Here is a 22,749-nt window from a genome sequence, read left to right as displayed (position 1 = left end):
GCAATCGACGTGATGCACGTGACGAAAAATCTTTGTGTGACCCTGCTTGGCTTCTTGGGCGTGTATGGAAAGACAAAAGATACACCTGAGGCACGAGAGGACCAGCAACGTATGCACGGAAAAGATGGCATACATCAGGGTCATGCAAGCTACGCTCTTGCCAAAGAAGAGAAGGAAATCTTCTTTGAATGCCTGCTCAGTATTAAGGTACCGTCTGGCTTCTCGTTGAATATAAAGGGAATAATAAACATGGTAGAGAAAAAGTTCCAGAACCTAAAGTCTCATGACTGCCACGTGATTATGACGCAACTGCTTCCGGTTGCATTGAGGGGGCTTCTACCGGAAAATGTTCGATTAGCCATTGTGAAGCTATGTGCATTCCTCAATGCAATCTCTCAGAAGGTAATCGATACAGAAATCATACCAAGGTTAGAAAATGATTTGGTGCAATGTATTGTCAGTTTCGAGTTGGTGTTCCCACCATCCTTCTTCAACATCATGACGCACGTCCTAGTTCACCTATGTGAAGAGATTAACATTTTGGGTCCTGTATTTCTACACAATATGTTCCCCTTTGAGAGGTTCATGGGAGTCTTAAAGAAATATGTTCATAACCGTGCTAGGCCAGAAGGAAGCATCTCCAAGGGCCATGAAAATGAGGAGGTCATTGAGTTTTGTATTGACTTTATTCCTGACCTTAAACCGATTGGTGTTCCTGAATCGCGACATAAGGGCAGACTGGATGGAAAAGGCACGCTAGGAGGGGAACAAATAATATGTATGGATGGACATTCTCTCACTGAAGCACACTACACAGTTCTACAGAATTCTGCCTTGGTGGCTCCGTATTGGATGAACACAAGAATTTGCTACGCTCCAAACACCCGGAGCGGTCTGATGACTGGATTACACGTGAACAAACCAGGAGTTTCGCCAGCTGGTTGCAGACACGTACCATGCATGACGCCTCTATTGAAGATGACCTGTACTTGCTGTCCCAGTTACCATTTTCGAATATAATGACTTTCAAAGGGTACGAGATAAATGGTAATACATTTTACACGATCGCCCAAGATAAGAAGAGTGTTGGAAATATGCCCTAGAGGCAATAATAAAATGGTTATTATTATATTTCTTTGTTCATGATAATTGTCTATTGTTCATGCTATAATTGTGTTATCCGGAAATCGTAATACATGTGTGAGTACATAGACCACAACACGTCCCTAGTGAGCCTCTAGTTGACTAGCTCGTTGATCAAAAGATAGTCATGGTTTCCTGACTATGGACATTGGATGTCATTGATAACGGGATCACATCATTAGGAGAATGATGTGATGGACAAGACCCAATCCTAAGCATAGCTCAAAGATCGTGTAGTTCGTTTGCTGTAGCTTTTCTGAATGTCAAGTATCATTTCCTTAGACCATGAGATTGTGCAACTCCCGGACACCGTAGGAGTGCCTTGGGTGTGCCAAACGCCACAACGTAACTGGGTGACTATAAAGGTACATTACAGGTATCTCCGAAAGTGTCTGTTGGGTTGGCACGAATTGAGATTGGGATTTGTGACTCCGTATGACGGAGAGATATCTCTGGGCCCACTCAGTAATGCATCATCATAATGAGCTCAATGTGATCAAGTGGTTGATCACGGGATAATGCATTACGGTACGAGTAAAGTGACTTGTCGGTGACGAGACTGAACAAGGTATTGGGATACCGACGATCGAGTCTCGGGCAAGTAACGTACCGATTGACAAAGGGAATTGTATACGGATGGATAGAATCCTCGACATCGTGGTTCATCCGATGAGATAATCGTGGAGCATGTGGGAGCCAACATGGGTATCCAGATCCCGCTGTTGGTTATTGACCGGAGAGTTGTCTCGGTCATGTCTGCATGTCTCCCGAACCGGTAGGGTCTACACACTTAAGGTTCGGTGACGCTAGGGTTGTTAGGAAGACTTGTATGTGATTACCGAATGTTGTTCGGAGTCCCGGATGAGATCCCGGACGTCACGAGGAGTCCCAGAATGGTCCGGAGGTGAAGATTTATATGTAGGAAGTTGTCATACGGTCACCGGAAAGGTTCGGGGGCATATCGGTATTGTACCGGGGCCACCGGAGGGGTTCCGGGGGTCCACCGGGAGGGGCCACCTCTTCCGGAGGGCCTTATGGGCTGTATGGAGAAGGGAACCAGCCCAAGTGGGCTGGGGCGCCACACCCCCTAGGGCCCATGCGCCTAGGGTTTGGGGGAAACCCTAAGGGGGGCGCCCCCTTGCTTGGGGGGCAAGCCCCCCTCCCCTTGGCCGCCGCCCCCCTCTAGATCTCATCTAGAGGGGCCCGGCCCCCTTCCCCCTTCCCCTATAAATAGAGGGGTGAGGGGAGGGCTGCATACAACATCCAAGGCGCAGCCCCTCCCCTCCCCAACACCTCTCCTCCTCCATAAGAGCTTGACGAAGCCCTGCCGGAGTATTGCAGCTTCACCACCACCACGCCGTCGTGCTACTGTTGGAGCCCTCTTCCTCAACCTCTCCCTCCTCCTTGCTGGATCAAGGTGCGGGAGACGTCCTCGCTCCGTACGTGTATTGAACGCGGAGGTGCCGTCCGTTCGGCGCTAGGATCTTCGGTGATTTGGATCACGACGAGTACGACTCCATCAACCCATTCTCTTGAACGCTTCCGCTCATGATCTACAAGGGTATGTAGATGCACTCCTCTCTCCCTCGTTGCTAGATGACTCCATAGATTGATCTTGGTGATGCGTAGAAAATTTTAAAATTCTTCTACGTTCCCCAACAGTGGCATCATGAGCTAGGTCTATGCGTAGTTACTATGCACGAGTAGAACACAAAGCAGTTGTGGGCATCGATATTGTCAATTATCTCGCCGTTACTAGTCTTATCTTGATTCGGCGGCATTGTGGGATGAAGCGGCCCGGACCAACCTTACACGTACGCTTACGTGAGACCGGTTCCACCGACTGACATGCACTAGTTGCATAAGGTGGCTGGCGGGTGTCTGTCTCTCCCACTTTAGTCAGATCGGATTCGATGAACAGGGTCCTTATGAAGGGTAAATAGAAATTGGCAATTCACGTTGTGGTTTTGGCGTAGGTAAGAAACGTTCTTGGTAGAATCCTATAGCAGCCACGTAAAAACTTGCAACAACAATTAGAGGACGTCTAACTTGTTTTTGTAGCAAGTGTTTTGTGATGTGATATGGCCAAAGGATGTGATGAATGATATATGTGATGTATGAGATGATCATGTTCTTGTAATAGGAATCACGACTTGCATGTCGATGAGTATGACAACTGGCAGGAGCCATAGGAGTTGTCTTTATTTATTTATGACCTGCGTGTCAACATAAACGTCATGTAATTACTTTACTTTATTGCTAAAGCGTTAGCCATAGTAGTAGAAGTAATAGATGATGAGACAACTTCAAGAAGACACGATGATGGAGATCATGGTGTCATGCCGGTGACAATGATGATCATGGAGCCCCGAAGATGGAGATCAAAAGGAGCAAATGATAATGGCCATATCATGTCACTATTTGATTGCATGTGATGTTTATCATGTTTTACATCTTATTTGCTTAGAACGACGGTAGCTTAAATAAGATGATCCCTCGTAATAATTTCAAGAAAGTGTTGAAGGAAATATGCCCTAGAGGCAATAATAATGCTATTATTTTATTTCCTTATATCATGATAAATGTTTATTATTCATGCTAGAATTGTATTATCCCGAAACATAATACTTGTGTGAATACATAGACAAACCAAACGTCACTAGTATGCCTCTACTTGACTAGCTCGTTAATCGAAGATGGTTATGTTACCTAACCATAGACATGTGTTGTCATTTGATTAATGGGATCACATCATTAGGAGAATGATGTGATTGACATGACCCATTCCATTAGCTTAGCACCTGATCATTTAGTATGTTGCTATTGCTTTCTTCATGACTTATACATGTTCCTATGACTATGAGATTATGCAACTCCCGTTTACCGGAGGAACACTTTGTGTGCTACCAAACGTCACAACGTAACTGGGTGATTATAAAGGAGCTCTACAGGTGTCTCCAAAGGTGAATGTTGGGTTGGCGTATTTCGAGATTAGGATTTGTCACTCCGATTATCGGAGAGGTATCTCTGGGCCCTCTCGGTAATGCACATCACATAATCCTTGCAAGCATTACAACTAATGAGGTAGTTGCAAGATGATGTATTACGAAACGAGTAAAGAGACTTGCCGGTAACGAGATTGAACTAGGTATTGAGATACCGACGATCGAATCTCAGGCAAGTAACATACCGATGACAAAGGGAACAACGTATGTTGTTATGCGGTCTGACCGATAAAGATCTTCGTAGAATATGTAGGAGCCAATATGAGCATCCAGGTTCCGCTATTGGTTATTGACCGGAGACGTGTTTCGGTCATGTCTACATTGTTCTCGAACCCGTAGGGTCCGCACGCTTAAGGTTTCGATGACAGTTATATTATGAGTTTATGAGTTTTGATGTACCGAAGTTAGTTCGGAGTCCCGGATGTGACCACGGACATGACGAGGAGTCTCGAAATGGTCGAGACATAAAGATTTATATATTGGACGGCTATATTCGGACACCGAAAGTGTTCCGGGTGATTTCGGAGAAAACCGGAGAGCCGGAGGGTTACCGGAACCCCCCGGGAGAAGTAATGGGCCATATGGGCCTTAGTGGAGAGAGAGAGGGGCATCCAAAGGTGGGCCGCACGCCTCCTCCCCCCTGGTACGAATTGGACTAGGAGAGGGGGGGCGGCGCCCCCCTTTCCTTCTCCCTCCCCACTTCTTTCCCCCTCCTAGTAGGAGTCCTACTCCTACTAGGAGGAGGACTCCTCCTTGGCGCGCCATAGGGGCCGGCCGGCCTCCTCCCCTTGATCCTTTATATACGGGAGCAGGGGGAACCCCTAGACACACAAGTTGATCCACGTGATCATATTCTTAGCCGTGTGTGGTGCCCCCTTCCACCATAATCCTCGATAATATTGTAGTGGTGCTTAGGCGAAGCCCTGCGACGGTAGTACATCAAGATCGTCACCATGCCGTCGTGCTGACGGAACTCTTCCCCGACACTTTGCTGGATCGGAGTCCGGGGATCGTCATCGAGCTGAACGTGTGCTAGAACTCGGAGGTGCCGTAGTTTCGGTGCTTGATCGGTCGGGCCGTGAAGACGTACGACTACATCAACCGCGCTGTGCTAACGCTTCCGCTGTCGGTCTACAGGGGTACGTAGATCACACTCTTCCCTCATTGCTATGCATCACCATGATCTTGCGTGTGCGTAGGAATTTTTTGAAATTACTACGTTCCCCAACAAGTGTTCCCCCTAACTGTGCACCGTTGCGAAGGTTCGTTGTTTCGAAGCACCACGTGATGATCGGGTGTGATAGATTCTAACGTTCGAATACAACGGGTGTAAGCCATATTTACACACGCAATACACTTAGGTTGACTTGACGAGCCTAGCATGTACATACATGGCCTCGGAACACAGAAGACCGAAAGGTCGAGCTTGAGTCGTATACAAGATACAATCAACATGAAGATGTTCACCGATGTTGACTAGTCCGTCTCACGTGATGATCGGACACGGCCTAGTTAACTCGGATCATGTTATACTTAGATGACTGGAGGGATGTCTATCTGAGTGGGGGTTCATTGAATAATTTGATTAGATGAACTTAATTATCATGAACTTAGTCTAAATCTTTACAATATGTCTTGTAGATCAAATGGCCCACGTTGTCCTCAACTTCAACGCGTTGCTAGAGAAAACCAAGTTGAAAGACAATGGCAGCAACTATACAGACTGGGTCCGGAACCTGAGGATCATCCTCATAGCTGCCAAGAAAGATTATGTCCTAGAAGCACCGCTAGGTGACGCACCCATCCCACAGAACCAAGACGTTATGAACGCTTGGCAGACACGTGTTGATGATTACTCCCTCGTTCAGTGCAGCATGCTTTACAGCTTAGAACCGGGGCTCCAAAAGCGTTTTGAGAGACACGGAGCATATGAGATGTTCGAAGAGCTGAAAATGGTTTTTCAAGCTCATGCCCGGGTCGAGAGATATGAAGTCTCCGACAAGTTCTTCAGCTGTAAAATGGAGGAAAATAGTTCTGTCAATGAGCACATACTCAAAATGTCTGGGTTGCATAACCGCTTGACTCAGCTGGGAGTTAATCTCCCGGATGACGCGGTCATTGACAGAATCCTTCAGTCGCTTCCACCGAGCTACAAGAGCTTTGTGATGAACTTCAATATGCAGGGGATGGAAAAGACCATTCCTAAGGTATATTCAATGCTGAAATCAGCAGAGGTAGAAGTCAAAAAGGAACATCAAGTGTTGATGGTGAATAAAACCACTAAGTTCAAGAAAGGCAAGGGTAAGAAGAACTTCAAGAAGGACGGCAATGGAGTTGCCGCGCCCGGTAAGCAAGCTGCCGGGAAGAAGCCAAAGAACGGACCCAAGCCCGAGACTGAGTGTTTTTATTGCAAGGGAAGTGGTCACTGGAAGCGGAACTGCCCCAAATACTTAGCGGACAAGAAGGCCGGCAACACGAAAGGTATATGTGATATACACGTAATTGATGTATACCTTACCAGTACTCGTAGTAGCTCCTGGGTATTTGATACCGGTGCGGTTGCTCACATTTGTAACTCGAAGCAGAAGCTGCGGAATAAACGGAGACTTGCGAAGGACGAGGTGACGATGCGCGTCGGAAATGGTTCCAAGGTCGATGTGATCGCCGTCGGCACGCTACCTCTACATTTACCTACGGGATTAGTTTTAAACCTCAATAATTGTTATTTAGTGCCAGCTTTGAGCATGAACATTGTATCAGGATCTCGTTTAATTCGAGATGGCTACTCATTTAAATCCGAGAATAATGGTTGTTCTATTTATATGAGAGATATGTTTTATGGTCATGCTCCGATGGTGAATGGTTTATTCTTAATGAATCTCAAGTGTAATGCTACACATATTCATAGTGTGAATACCAAAAGATGTAAGGTTGATAATGATAGTCCCACATACTTGTGGCACTGCCGCCTTGGTCACATAGGTGTCAAACTCATGAAGAAGCTCCATGCAGATGGACTTTTAGAGTCTCTTGATTACGAATCATTTGACGCGTGCGAACCATGCCTCATGGGTAAAATGACCAAGACTCCGTTCTCAGGAACAATGGAGCGAGCAACCAACTTATTGGAAATCATACATACTGATGTGTGCGGTCCAATGAGTGTTGAGACTCGCGGTGGCTATCGTTATGTTCTCACCCTCACTGATGACTTGAGTAGATATGGTTATGTCTACTTAATGAAACACAAGTCTGAGACCTTTGAAAAGTTCAAGGAATTTCAGAGTGAGGTTGAGAATCAACGTGACAGGAAAATCAAGTTCTTGCGATCAGATCGTGGGGGAGAATACCCGAGTCACGAATTTGGCACACACTTAAGAAAATGTGGAATAGTTTCACCACTCATGCCGCCTGGAACACCTCAGCGCAATGGTGTGTCCGAACGTCGTAATCGCACTCTATTAGATATGGTGCGATCTATGATGTCTCTTACCGATTTACCGCTGTCATTTTGGGGCTATGCTTTAGAGACTGTCGCATTCACTTTAAATAGGGCTCCGTCGAAATCCATTGAGACGACACTGTATGAATTATGGTTTGGGAAGAAACCTAAGCTGTCATTTCTAAAAGATTGGGGATGCGATGCTTATGTCAAGAAACTTCAACCTGAAAAGCTCGAACCCAAATCGGAAAAATGCGTCTTCATAGGATACCCTAAAGAAACTGTTGGGTATACCTTCTACCTCAGATCCAAAGGCAAGATCTTTGTTTCCAAGAATGGGTCCTTTCTAGAGAAAGAGTTTCTCTCGAAAGAAATAAGTAGGAGGAAAGTAGAACTTGATGAAGTATTGCCTCTTGAACCGGTAAGTGGCGCAGCTCAAGAAAATGTTCCTGAGGTGCCTGCACCGACTAGAGAGGAAGTTGATGATGATGATCATGAAACTTCAGATCAAGTTGCTACTGAGCTTCGTAGGTCCATAAGGACACGTTCCGCACCAGAGTGGTACGGCAACCCTGTCTTGGAAATCATGTTGTTAGACAACGGTGAACCTTCGAACTATGAAGAAGCGATGGCGGGCCCGGATTCCGACAAATGGCTGGAAGCCATGAAATCCAAGATAGGATCCATGTATGAAAACTAAGTATGGACTTTGACTGACTTGCCCGATGATCAGCGAGCCATAGAAAATAAATGGATCTTTAAGAAGAAGACAGACGCGGATGGTAATGTGACCATCTATAAAGCTCGACTTGTCGCTAAGGGTTATCGACAAGTTCAAGGGGTTGACTACGATGAGACTTTCTCACCCGTAGCGACGCTGAAGTCCGTCCAAATCATGTTAGCAATTACCGCATTATATGATTATGAGATGTGGCAAATGGACGTCAAAACGGCATTCCTTAATGGTTTCCTTAAGGAAGAATTGCATATGATGCAGCCGGAAGGTTTTGTCGATCCTAAGAATGCTGACAAGGTGTGCAAGCTCCGACGCTCGATTTATGGGTTGGTGCAAGCATCTCGGAGTTGGAACATTCATTTTGATGAGATGATCAAAGCGTTTGGGTTTATGCAGACTTATAGAGAAGCCTGCATTTACAAGAAAGTGAGTGGGAGCTCTTTAGCATTTCTCATATTGTATGTGGATGACATACTGTTGATGGGAAATGATATAGAATTCTTGGAAAGCATAAAGGCCTACTTGAACAAGTGTTTTTCAATGAAGGACCTTGGAGAAGCTGCTTATATATTAGGCATCAAGATCTATAGAGATAGATCGAGACGCCTCATTGGTCTTTCACAGAGTACGTACCTTGACAAGATATTGAAGAAGTTCAAAATGGATCAGTCAAAGAAGGAGTTCTTGCCTGTATTGCAAGGTACGAGATTGAGCACGGCTCAATGCCCGACCACGGTAGAAGATAGAGAAAATATGAGTGTCGTCCCCTATGCCTCGGCCATAGGGTCTATCATGTATGCTATGCTGTGTACCAGACCTGATGTAAACCTTGCCGTAAGTTTGGTAGGAAGGTACCAAAGTAATCTCGGCATGGAACACTGGACAGCGGTCAAGAATATCCTGAAGTACCTGAAAAGGACCAAGGAAATGTTTCTCGTTTATGGAGGTGACGAAGAGCTCGTCGTAAAGGGTTACGTCGATGCTAGCTTCGACACAGATCTGGATGACTCTAAGTCACAAACCGGATACATGTATATTTTGAATGGTGGGGCAGTAAGCTGGTGCAGTTGCAAGCAAAGCGTTGTGGCGGGATCTACATGTGAAGCGGAGTACATGGCAGCCTCGGAGGCAGCACAAGAAGCAGTCTGGGTGAAGGAGTTCATTACCGACCTAGGAGTCATACCCAATGCGTCGGGCCCGATGACTCTCTTCTGTGACAACACTGGAGCTATTGCCCTTGCCAAGGAGCCCAGGTTTCACAGGAAGACCAGGCATATCAAGCGTCGCTTCAACTCCATTCCTGAAAGTGTTCAAAATGGAGACATATAGATTTGTAAAGTACATACGGACCTGAATGTAGCAGATCCGTTGACTAAACCTCTCCCTAGAGCAAAACATGATCAACACCAGAACTGCATGGGTGTTCGATTCATCACAATGTAACTAGAATATTGACTCTAGTGCAAGTGGGAGACTGTTGGAAATATGCCCTAGAGGCAATAATAAAATGGTTATTATTATATTTCTTTGTTCATGATAATTGTCTATTGTTCATGCTATAATTGTGTTATCCGGAAATTGTAATATATGTGTGAATACATAGACAACAACACGTCCCTAGTGTGCCTCTAGTTGACTAGCTTGTTGATCAAAAGATAGTCATGGTTTCCTGACTATGGACATTGGATGTCATTGATAACGGGATCACATCATTAGGAGAATGATGTGATGGACAAGACCCAATCCTAAGCATAGCTCAAAGATCGTGTAGTTAGTTTGATGTAGCTTTTCTGAATGTCAAGTATCATTTCCTTAGACCACAGATTGTGCAACTCCCGGACACCGTAGGAGTGCCTTGGGTGTGCCAAACGTCACAACGTAACTGGGTGACTATAAAGGTACATTACAGGTATCTCCGAAAGTATCTGTTGGGTTGGCACGAATCGAGACTAGGATTTGTGACTCCGTATGACGGAGAGGTATCTCTGGGCCCACTCATCAATGTGATCAAGTGGTTGATCACGGGATCATGCATTACGGTACGAGTAAAGTGACTTGCTGGTAACGAGACTGAACAAGGTATTGGGATACCGACGATCGAGTCTCGGGCAAGTAACGTACCGATTGACAAAGGAAATTGTATATGGATTGATTGAATCCTGGACATCGTGGTTCATCCGATGAGATCATCGTGGAGCATGTGGGAGCCAACATGGGTATCCAAATCCCGCTGTTGGTTATTGACCGGAGAGTCGTCTCGGTCATGTCTGCATGTCTCCCGAACCCGTAGGGTCTACACACTTAAGGTTCGGTGATGCTAGGGTTGTTAGGAAGACTTGTATGTGATTACCGAATGTTGTTCGGAGTCCCGGATGAGATCCCGGACGTCACGAGGAGTTCCGGAATGTTCCGGAGGTGAAGATTTATATGTAGGAAGTTGTCATACGGTCACCGGAAAGGTTCGGGGGCATATCGGTATTGTACCGGGGCCACCGGAGGGGTTCTGGAGGTCCACCGGGAGGGGCCACCTCTTCAAGAGGGCCTTATGGGCTGTATGGAGAAGGGAACCAGCCCAAGTGGGCTGGGGCGCCACACCCCCCTAGGGCCCATGCGCCTAGGGTTTGGGGGAAACCCTAAGGGGGGCGCCCCCTTGCTTGGGGGGCAAGCCCCCCTCCCCTTGGCTGCCGCCCCCCCCCCTCTAGATCTCATCTAGAGGGGGCCGACCCCCTTCCCCCTTCCCCTATAAATAGAGGGGTGAGGGGAGGGCTGCATACAACATCCAAGGCGCAGCCCCTCCCCTCCCCAACACCTCTCCTCCTCCATAAGAGCTTGGCGAAGCCCTGCCGGAGTACTGCAGCTTCACCACCACCACGCCGTGGTGCTGCTGTTGGAGCCCTCCTCCTCAACCTCTCCCTCCTCCTTGCTAGATCAAGGCGCGGGAGACGTCCTCGCTCCGTACGTGTGTTGAACACAGAGGTGCCGTCCGTTCGGCGCTAGGATCTTCGGTGATTTGGATCATGACGAGTACGACTCCATTAACCCGTTCTCTTGAACGCTTCCGCTTGTGATCTACAAGGGTATGTAGATGCACTCCTCTCTCCCTCGTTGCTAGATGACTCCATAGATTGATCTTGGTGATGCATAGAAAATTTTAAAATTCTGCTACGTTCCCCAACGAAGAGCACCAACCAAAACAGTGGTGTCCGCTTTGATGCAGAAACCAAGACGGGAAAGGAAACATATTATGGTTATATATAGGACATATGGGAACTTGACTGTCGACATGGTTTGAAGGTCCCTTTGCTTCCGTGCAAATGGGTCAATATGACATGAGGCGGGGTAACGGAAGACCCGCAGTACGGAATGACAACAGTGGATCTCAACAATCTTGCGTGTGCAGACGAACCATTCGTCCTAGCCAATGATGTGGCATAGGTTTTCTATGTGAAGGACATGTCTACCAAGACGAGAAAAAGAAATGATAAGTAAGCGAATGCATCGTACGATGAGCCAAAGCGGCACATAGTTCTTTCTGGGAAGAGAAACTTCGTGGGAGTGGATGACAAGACAGACATGTCAGGAGATTATGAAAAGTTTGATGAAATTGCTCCATTCACAGTGAATATTGACCCGAGCATCCAGTTAAATGATGAAGATTTTCCATGGCTACGGTGCAAAGGGACACACGCGAAGAAAAAGTTTCACACCCAAAGATCTGGGATGTGATCGGCTTCACTATCATCACTTTCTTCTGTGTTTCACACCCAGGAGGGAATCTCTGTAATAGTTAGGGTAGCTAGTTATGTGTTTTGGCATTTGAAATGCGAATAAATTTTATGTGCAAGCAAATTCTTTCATGCATTTACTGATTTTTTCAGCTAAATGACCCTGAAATTGAAAAGCATTTCAAATGAACTCAGAAAAGGTTGAAAGTTGGCATGGTATCATAATTTCACCCACATAGCATGTGCAAAAAAGTAGAGAGGGTTACCGCAAAAACTGGATGCACTTCGTGTACAAAATGGACAATCTCTTTCGAAGTATCAGGGTTTCGGACGAAAACTCATCCGTTACAAAGGCATTTCATTTTTTAAATAACCTAAGCATTACCAAATTGAATATAATGATAAAACACACTAATATTAAACATAAGAAAAAAGAATCATTGAAAAATCTATTTTCAAAGTTTAGTTATTCACAAACTAGTGATTCACACAAATTTCAAATAATTCAAAATTTAAACTATTCAAATTTGTAAACTACCGGTACTAACAGAAAGTTTGTAATTTTTTGTACCTAAAGCAAAAATATTCACAAACAAACTCTAAATACAGCAAAAAACAACTCTAAAATAAATAAAGCAAAAATAAATAAAGCAAAAAAAAGAAAAAAAAGGCCACCTACTGGGCCACAGCGGCCTGCATACGACTAGAAACCCAAATTCTAGTTGGGCCAGGATGCAGCCCCGCTAGCCCAGTAGGCCCAACAGGGCATCGCAGAAGAGGTAGGCCCAGAAGGCCTGCTTAAGAGAAGAGCTCGAGACAGCAGCGACGGCGGGGCTTATAAGCAGGTGCGAGTGCCCCTCGGCTAGCGAGGTGGGACTAAACTTTTGCGCCCCTCGCCTGGCAGCGCACACCCTTTAGTACGGGTCGTGGCTCCAACCGGTACTAAAGGGGAGCCTTTAGTACCGGTTAGTGCCACGACCCGGTACTAAAGGGGGTGCGGTTCCCGCCGCTTCGCCTGGCCAAAACAGACCTTTAGTACCGGTTGGTGGCTCCAACCGGTACTAAAGGTGCGTTCTATATAAGAAAACACTTCAAATTTTTTTTTCAGATTCTCATCTCTCCCTGCTTCTTTCTCCTCTGCCCCGTTGACGCTGCCCCTCGTCGCCGCCCCCGTCGCCGTTTGCCGCCGTCCCCGTCGTCGTCCGTCGCCATCGCCGTCCTCGTCCCCGTCGTCCCCGTCGCCGCGCCGCGCCCCGTCGCCGCGCCCCGCCCCGTCCTCCCGTCGTTCCCGCCCGGCCCGTCCTCCCGTACGTCGTCCCCGCCCGGGACGTCCCCGTCCCCTTCGTCGCCGCCCCGTCCCCATCGTCGCCGCCCCGTCCCCATCGTCGCCGCCCCGTCTCCGTCTCCGTCCCCGTCCGCGTCGCCGCCCACCGTCGTCGCGCCTCGCCGGTGAGCTCCTGCCCCGGCCGCCAACCACACACACACACACACACATTGTTATAGAATTGTTAACAATCTTTCTATTTTTTAGTTATAGAATTATTAGAAATGTTAGTTTTAGTTATAGAAATGTTAGTTATATAGAAATGTTAGTTATATAGAAATATTAGAAATGTTAGTTATATAGAAATGTTTTTTAGTTATAGAAATATTAGAAATGTTAGCTTTAGTTATAGAAATATTAGAACTGTTAGTTTTAGTTATAAAATTTAGAATTTTCATATATGAAATCACAATCCATCATTTAAAAAATGTTACTTTACTTTTGCGGCATATACTATTTGTTGTCGACGATGCCCGGCCCGCATCCCCGCCGTCGACCCGTTCGCGACGACGTCCTGCTTCAGAGGACCCACGTCCGGGACTGGGCTCCGCCGGGCTGGCACTGGGAGGTGCTACCTTCAGGGGCGCGACGCTTGGTGAGGAACCCGGCCCTGGGTCCCGTCGTCGACCCTCATCTCCTTTGGTGGCGTTCGCGTGGGCCACTTTCGGTGCGGAGGGAGCCGGCCCCGCCGGAGGTGGTACGTCGCCGTGTCAGGGAGGAGGACGAGCACATCCATCGCTACATGGCTGCTACGGACGTCAGGTTCTCCAATACCTGGCAGGTTCTTTTGGGAGATCACCCGAGCTATGATCCAGTGATGGTTCCTTCTCTTTGGGTGTCCACCGCCCGCACCTCAAGAACCGTGAGTGGCCTAGATTACTCTATAGTATTCGATCTTTATTAGCTTGCTAGCTAGCTAGCTAGTGATGTATTCGATATTATATCTATTATTCGAGACGATGTATTCGAGATTATATCTATTATTCGAGACAATGTATTCGAGATTATATCTATTATTCGAGACAACGTATTCGAGATTATATTCGATGATGCTTATTATGTACTATGATTGATTCAGTTTTTCCTTATTAATTGATTGCGTCCATGCATTGTAATTTGAATATATTTCTTTTGGATTAGTTAAACAAAACCTATGGCGGACAATACCGGCAGAGAGGGAGAAGAGGCCCTGTTCAATATCATACACAATCTTCGCGGGCCAGATGATGATCAGAATGAAGAAGATTATGATGGCTCTGAATACCTAAACAACATCGGGGAGGGTGATATGATATTCAATCGCGACGACCAAATTGATGAAGTCATGAACTATGAACATGACGAAGAAAATGTTGATCTTGAAACAACAAAGACCGGCGAGGTATATATATTTATATAAGCAGGCATCTGGTGATCATCACATGTTTTAAATGACTTGAAGATATATTAACGAATCGATCTTTCTTCTTTCAGCCATCCGGATCGAGCAAATCTTCAGGCAACAGGAAACGAGGCCCGAACAAAAAGTTGAAGGAGGGCATAAAGTACAATATCGAGGCCATCAAACCTAATGGCGAAACATTAGCGCCTAAGAAGATTGCGGACCAGTTCATTCGTCAGTGTGGAGTTCTTGTGAAGGACTAACTCCCGATCTCCCTTCAAGAATGGAGAGAGCTAGCAAAGCCACGTCCAGGAGTTACTTTTGTCGACGACAGACAAAAACTTCTGCTTTGGGAAATGCTCATGGAACATTTCACCCTACCAGATCATTTCACAGATGCAGATGTGGAGAAAGTCAAGGACGCTGCTCTTAGGAAGATGGCGGTTGCATTCAAGAACCACAAGATTCGTGAATGGGCCAAGTACGTCAAGGGAGGAAGGAAGACTCCAGTATTCGAGGGAACACTAGAGAAGCAAAGTGCTCATTGGGACGATTTCATGAAATTCAAGGATTCGGAATTATCTAAGGCGGTCAAGAATAAACAAGGCCAATGCCACAAAAAAGGATAGGTTCCATAAGCTAGGGCCAGGTGGCTATGCGGTGGGAATGCCTAAGTGGGATAAGTCTGAGAAAGAGATGTTGGATGCAGGTGTCACTACAGAAACATTGAGCTAGCCCCCCAGGTGCAGGACTTGGTTCTATGCGCATGGGGGGAGTTGGACCCGAAGACAGGCAAAGTTTCAAAGAAGGCATGTCTGGACGGAGCCGAAGATAAGCTACTTGTTGCAATAGAAGAGGCTCGATCGGGGGTGTTCGAGCCCAACAGAGAGAACGACGAGCTTATGCGTGCCCTGGGAAATCCTGAACACCCGGGAAGAACACGAGGCATGGGCGCTATGCCGTGGTATCAGGGGTTTTCGGACTGGAACGCCGACTGCAGAACCCGTGCGAGAAAGAAGATTGCGGAGGAGAAGAAGAGGAAGATGGAGGAGGAGCAGAGGAAGATAGACTATGAACGCCTTCAAGGCCTAGAATCAGTGCACGCGGACTTGGCAGTCAAATTCCAGTGGCAGCAGGAGCAGATCGACTCACTTAGCCAGTAAAGGGGGTCTCAGCAGCTAGCGGGTGATCCACCATTGCATAGCACCATCCCATCCATGTCGAGAAGCAGCGTGGGTTCCACCCTGGGCGACGCATTGCTGGATAGCTACCCAGTGGATGACACCATGAAGAACACTAACTGCGAGCTACACTTAAAAATAAAGAACATATCCATGAAGGTGGCGGACGCCCTTCCTTTTACAAATCCCCCCGAGGCAACCTTCCATTGCAACCCGATTCCAGCGGGCTATGCTCGTGTCTTGGTTGATGAGGTGGTGGACCAATATTCGGGGCTAGAGCTTGACATTCCTGGAGGTGACGATGAGCACACACTGGGAGAGGCCAACCATCATATCATCCTATGGAGAAAGGATTGCATCATCTTTCGAAGGCCACCGACACCGCGTCATCCGACTCCTCGTCGAAGTCCGCCACCGAGTCAGCAGACTCCCGCTCCTCCAAGTCCACCAACGCGTCAGGCCACTCCTCCTCCAAGTCCAGCACAGCTTCAGGCCACTCCTCCTCCTCCAAGTCCGGCAAAGCGTCGGGCCACTCCTCCTCCAAGTCCGGCACAGATTCAGGCCACTCCTCCTCCAACTCAGCCACATCAGCCGTCTTCGCCGCCTCAGCAATCACGGAAGAGAGCCGCCTCAGCTATGGTGCGTAGCGGTACAAGTCGAGGTAGTACTGGAGGTACAGGCGGAGGCAAGCGATTTCAATATGGTCCAAGCCTCACGCCTCTTCCGCAGAGGCCTTACGACAAGTCCGAGGAGGAAAACGTAGCCATATCGAAGGCCGAGGTGGAAGCCCATTTTGCACCGAAACCGCCATCGCCGCCAAGGGAGAAAGTGCCTATGGAAAAGATTGACCACTTCATTCGTATGGCTAGAGCACCAGCTCCCAAGCCTGTTGACACAGACTATGAGCGCCGCATCAAGAATTTAAATCGAGCACGTCTACAGAAAGAGGCGAGCTCGAGCTCGAGCAAATCAGCTGGCAAAAGGAGCGGTAAAACCGTTCCCCAGCTGGGAGAACAGGCGGCGCAATCAATCCCCCCGCTTGTTGTGCCAACAACACATGAGAGTAGGCGCGCCCAATATTATTGTGGGCAAACTGTTAACGTTCCCGGGGTGGGTGATGTGGTAATAACCGAGGAGCATATTGCGCAGGCTGAAGCGGTCGGGATCACTGTTGGACAACTCCTCGATATCGAGCCCATGTCTCCGACTAGAGAGGAGGAAATAAAATGGAAATATATCCGGGGCCAACCTTTGGTCGAGCCAGACGAGGTCAAGAACCTCCCAACGAGAATGTATGAATTGCATCAATGGTACATGGACATTACCAAGATTTCCAATCGAGAGTCCCTCATGGTGAATGTCAAGGAGAAGCATTACTACCATGAGAAAGCTCTGGCCGTTGAGTATTCAGAACTGTTTCAACTATACAATCAAGACGCACTCGACAAATCTATCGTCAGTTGCTATTGTCTGTAAGTGATTTCTTTCTGTAATTTAACTCTCAAGCTAGCTGTAGTGATCATTTTGATCAATCATTACCTGTAATTATCCTCACTATATTCTTTTCTATGGTATTATGCAGGATGAAGATTTATGAAATGAAAAAAGGTGGACGCTATGGCATTGGGTTCGTTGACCCAAATACCATTAATGAATACACATGGAAATTAGATCCATATTACGAAAAAAGTGTAGAGGAAAGCATGCTAGAGTTCTTTAAGCGCCTCAAATACAATGAAGATATACTACTTCCTTACAACTTCGAGTGAGTCACACTGTCTTGTACTACAAATTCTGTTTTTGCCTACTAGCTAGGTACATGTTTTTGCTTACATATGCCCGCTTAATTAAGACATGCAAACGTGTGTGCATGTAGATTTCACTAGATCTTGTTAATCATTAAAGTTGATGAAGGAACTGTTGAAGTACTAGACTCACTACTTAAGAAAGCAAGTGACTACACCATCGTGAAGGGGATAGTCAACAGGTAATTTCAATCATTATTAACTATATCTCGACCTATTTAATTAGTTCGTCATTTCCTGATAACAACTATTTAATAACCCATTTATTCATTTTCTTTGTCGGCGGGCAGGGCTTGGACAAAGTTCATCAGGGCCACTCCAGGCCCGTGGAACCAAAATCTGAAATGGTATCGACCCTAGGTAAGTAATTAAGTAGTACTAGCTAGCTGTCATCTCTTTAATTATCATGCTTGATTAATTATTATCTGATCAAATTCTATTCTCGTAAAGGCCCTGAAGCAGGCGCCAGGGAATAATCTGTGTGCATACTACGTTTGCGAGAACATTCGCATGATGGCGTCCGAAAGAAGCAAATCTCAAAGACAGGAGTGGGTACGTTTGTCAGAACACTATTTACAATTTTTACACCATTATCGATATCTAGTCACACAACTAATACACATGCATATTGATCTCCTTCTTAACAGTTCAAAGAGGTGCGAGAGAAGCTCCTACTAGAGGACCGCATAGAAGCAATTCAAGAGGAAATAGCGGGATTTTTGCTCGACCAGGTCATAGATCCCAAAGAAGAATACTATTACCCGCTACCGCCCCCATGAACCACTTCCAATTTTTATCGTGCTCCGAAGGCATCAATTAGGCTAATGCCACTGGCTCCGAAGGCACCAATTAGGAGAAATTATATGTATATATACATATATATACACATGTGTGTATATATGTGTGAATTAATTAATGGTGGTTGTGAGACATTCGATGATATATATATATATATAGGACAACACTATTCTAATCCCATGATTAGAATAGTTATTTGGATCACGATTCACCCTATCAGGGCCCGATCAGCTACTCCCGAGATCTAGAAAACACATCCCCGACATAAAAAAAGCCCAACCCCGCGCCCCCCACTCAGCGCTCCCCATGCCCCCCACCCCCCCCCCCCCGACACGAGCCCCTGACCTTCCGCCGCCCCTGCCAGCCCCCCCCGCGCACCCCCCCCGCCTCCCGCCGGCACCGTGCTGCGCCCACGCCTCTCACCGCCGGCCCCGGAGTCGCCCTCCCACCAAGCATGAGCAACCGCTAGGACACATCATCATATAGATGTAGGTCGATATATCTACCATAGCGCTCGACACGAGGGTCGCGCTTTATTGGTGCACTGGTGGGTGAACGGGTGAGATTCGTCGATGGATTTCAGTGCGGCAGGGTGGCCGAGCCCCCTGAGCAGGTGGAACGCGTGGATGAGGAAGGTCGCATGGAGGCACGTGCATGATCTACCCGAGGACAGCGATGTCCCGGGTGCCTGTGAAGCAACCGCCGCTTGTAGATCACGCCCACCAGCGCCGTCCACCGCCACACATCCCCGCCCCAAGCCCGGCTCCTCCGCCGCGCCGCTGCACAACCCCCCCCAACCCAGCTTCCTCCGCCGCGCCGCCACACATCCTTGCCCGGCTGCCCCCAAGCCCGCCTCCGTCGCGCAGCCGCTTCCTCTGCCGTGCCGCCAACCATCCCGTCTCCTCCCTGGATCCTTGCCGTCAGCTCCTCCCTTGATCCTTGCCGCCGTCAAAGTTCCGATGGTCGTTCGAGCTCGCTGGCGTGACAGTGGCGCCCAACTTCCCTCGCCCCCGAGATCCTTTCTCATTCCCGAGCACCTCGACAACATCTGACACCGGTTTCTGTTCAGGTTCGACGCATATTTTAGTTTGAACCCTTTTTTAGTTCCAAAATTTGGCAGGTATTTCAATTCAGGAAGATTTGGTATAAAAAATTTGCATGGGTTAGTTGTGGATGGATCATTTGTCTATCAAATTGGGGATTTGTACTTTGTTCAGGTATATGTGTGAATGAACCTTCTCTGTATCAAAAACAATATTGTGTTGTTCATCATGTGGTGTGTACCTAAAAAATTCTTGGTCGATCTGTACAGAAGGTTTCTTCTTCCCCCTCGTGTGTCGCCGGCCATCCTCTTCCTGACCTTCGTCTTGGACCAAAGATGGCCTTCTCTCCACACTTGTGCTGACCTTCTTCCTTCTGCTGCTCCCTCCTCCCCTACCGGATGAAAAAACTACATTACACGATGGTGTAGAACCTCCAGTATTACTCATCCTTTTTTGCAGCAGTAGATCACACAGTTTGAATGAAGACTAAAGTTTCAGAGTTATGTGGATGGAAGGTTCAGAGATGTTTTTGCATTCAGACATGTTTTTCCTCTTGTTTTTTGTTTCTTAACTTCTTCATAATTGTAATTTCTGATGCAACATGTTGTTATTTGGAAAGCTTATGGACTCTTGTGTGTACTTAAAACATTTTGATCGGTATACTCTTTAGTTTATGAATCAAACTTGGTGTTCATAAAAAATATGGCGCACCTCCTATTTTTAAGTCTGTGTGCCCACAGTCTTGTGGTTAAATGACCTTTGTGAAGTGTGATAATTCTTCATACAGTAGTTTGTGCAAAAGGAAAAAATATGATTTTTCTTCTTCTTGCAATTTGATATTCTCAAGGTCCTCGTTGCAATGCCCGTGAGAACAAATTCTCTCTAGCAGTACTATTGCAAAAATTGAAAACTGTCCGAAGACAAAGAAAAGATCATTTTTATTGGAAGAGATCAATTAAATATATATGCTGCAAAAAATGTTCAGTAACTATTCTAAGTTCACGTATTATTATTTGTTCAGCAAAAAAAAGAAATGAGAAGCAGGGAGATTAGAAACAAAACAACATACAATAAACAAAAAGTATGGAATTAAATAGGAGAAAATGTTTAGTTCACAAAACAAGACATAAAATTAACGAAGTTCAAAGATTATGATTATCGAAGTTCGAAATGAGAAAAAGTAAACACACTAAAAATAATAGAGCAATCCAACAAGATTCTATAAAAAGGGATTTCCCTATTTCTAAAATAATTCTAGAACTTCAAACATGCTGACAAGAGAAGTTCGGACAAAACATTGGAAGAAAAAACTTAACAAACACAACAAAAACATGGAACTAAGAAAAAACACATCATACTTGCTCGCACAAAAAAGGTTGATATAATTTTGGTTGAAGCTCATTTGTTTTCGGATGAATTTGCAACATTTGGAGAGAAACATGAAAAGGTGTGATATTAAATTACATTGAAAAAGTAGGAAAAAGTAATAAGTTCAATTTAAAATAATGGAGAAGTTCGATCTTTATAAACCAAGAAGAAGAAAAAAACCTCATCGATAAAATGTTAACTCTAGACGTTGAGATTTAAGTAAAATGGGTAGATCAAATAAAATGTTGGGTCTTCTAAAATAATTCTCTTATTCCATTACAAAATTGAAACAAAAAATGCTCTTTCTGAAAATAGTTCCTCCTACATGGAGTGTGTTTCATATACGACAAAAGGAATAAAAATTTAAAGTCTAAAAAGATATGGAAGTTCAAATTTAAATAAGTGAGTGGTTCGATGTTTATAAAATTAAGTTGTTTGATGTTTATAAAAATCTTAGATTTTCCCCGATACTAAAGATTAAAACCATGAAGTTCAATTTTAAAAAACGGAATAGTTCAATGGATATTAAAAACTCAGTTTTTCTCTTTACTAAATAATAAAACCAAAGAGGTTCAACTTTTAAAAGCAGAGCGTTTGATAAAAAATTAGGACCTAGAAGTTATTTGAAATAACTGAGTTTTTTAATATCAACTTTTAAAACTCGGTTATTTGAAAAACTCAGTTTTTTCGGTTACTAAAGAATAAGACCAATAAGTTCTATTCAAAATAATGAAGAAGTTCTATTAAAAATAAACCTAGAAGTTCAAATTGAACGAAGCGGTTCGATGTCTATCAAAAAGTAGGATTTTTTCTGTTACTGAAATAAATAAAACCAGGAAGTCCAAATTAGAAAGATGGAGAAGTTCGATGATTATAGAAAACTCAGATTTCCCTCGTTATTAAAAGAATGGAAAACAAGAAGTTTAAAAATTAAATAACGAGAATTTCATTTTTTTTAAAATAGAGCGCTTCAAAATGTCATAAAAAAGATTAAGAAAAAAACCAGGATGTCCGTATTAAAAAGATGGAGAAGTTCGTTGATTATAAAAAACTCAGATTTTCCTCGTTATTAAAGAATGGAAACAAGAAGTTCAACTTTTGAAAATAGAGCGCTTCAAAATTCGTAAAAAAAAGGATTAATAAATAAACCAGGAAGTCCATATTAAAAAGATGGAGAAGTTCGACGATTATAAAAAACTCAGATTTTCCTCGTTATTAAAGAATGGAAACAAGAAGTTCAAAAATAAAATATCAAGAAGGTCAACTTTTGAAAATAGAGCGCTTTAAAATTCATAAAAAAGGATTAAGAAAATCAGTTTAAAAATTCATAAAAAACTCCGATATTTTCAAGTAACCGAGAGAAGTTCAGATTGATAACTGCGAGAAGTTCACGTACTACATGGTGTGCATTTTATATTAAAAATAAAAAAACAAAGACTAAAAGTTTGTTGATATAAGTTCAAGTCCTCCATCGGAGAACGTTAAAAAAATTGTGAGATAGGTTTATACAGAAGAAATATCATTTGTGTAACACTAACAAATGGATGAGAAAATTACAAACAAAAATACGTCACAGAAGTTCAACGTGAAAATAGCAGGAAGTTCAACTACTACGCTGAATGAATTTTAGATGAAAAACTTTTAAAATCGTCGCGAGTATGAAAAAACGATTGACACGGGAAACTTGCGTGCTTACAGCAGCTTTCCATCGGTATATCACCTGTTCAATTCCGGTGAATGGATGGAGAGTTACGAGCAGTGGATGGAGACCTACGAGCAAAAAAAGTCACGTGAAAAA

General features: G+C 45.2%; 1 long non-coding RNA gene across 1 annotated transcript; it reads left to right on the top strand.

Moving 5' to 3' along the window:
* The first annotated feature begins 19,236 nt into the window (after positions 1-19,236).
* LOC125506072 lies at positions 19,237-20,222 on the top strand. Its single transcript, XR_007282580.1, has 2 exons — positions 19,237-19,757; positions 19,853-20,222. It is a non-coding gene; the product is annotated as an uncharacterized LOC125506072 (long non-coding RNA).
* The last annotated feature ends 2,527 nt before the right edge of the window (positions 20,223-22,749 follow it).

The sequence above is a fragment of the Triticum urartu genome, chromosome 5 (assembly GCF_003073215.2).
Source record: "Triticum urartu cultivar G1812 chromosome 5, Tu2.1, whole genome shotgun sequence".
Lineage (NCBI taxonomy): Eukaryota > Viridiplantae > Streptophyta > Magnoliopsida > Poales > Poaceae > Triticum > Triticum urartu.
The sequence above is the reverse complement of the archived record's forward strand: the minus strand, read 5'-3'. Positions and strand labels throughout refer to the sequence as shown.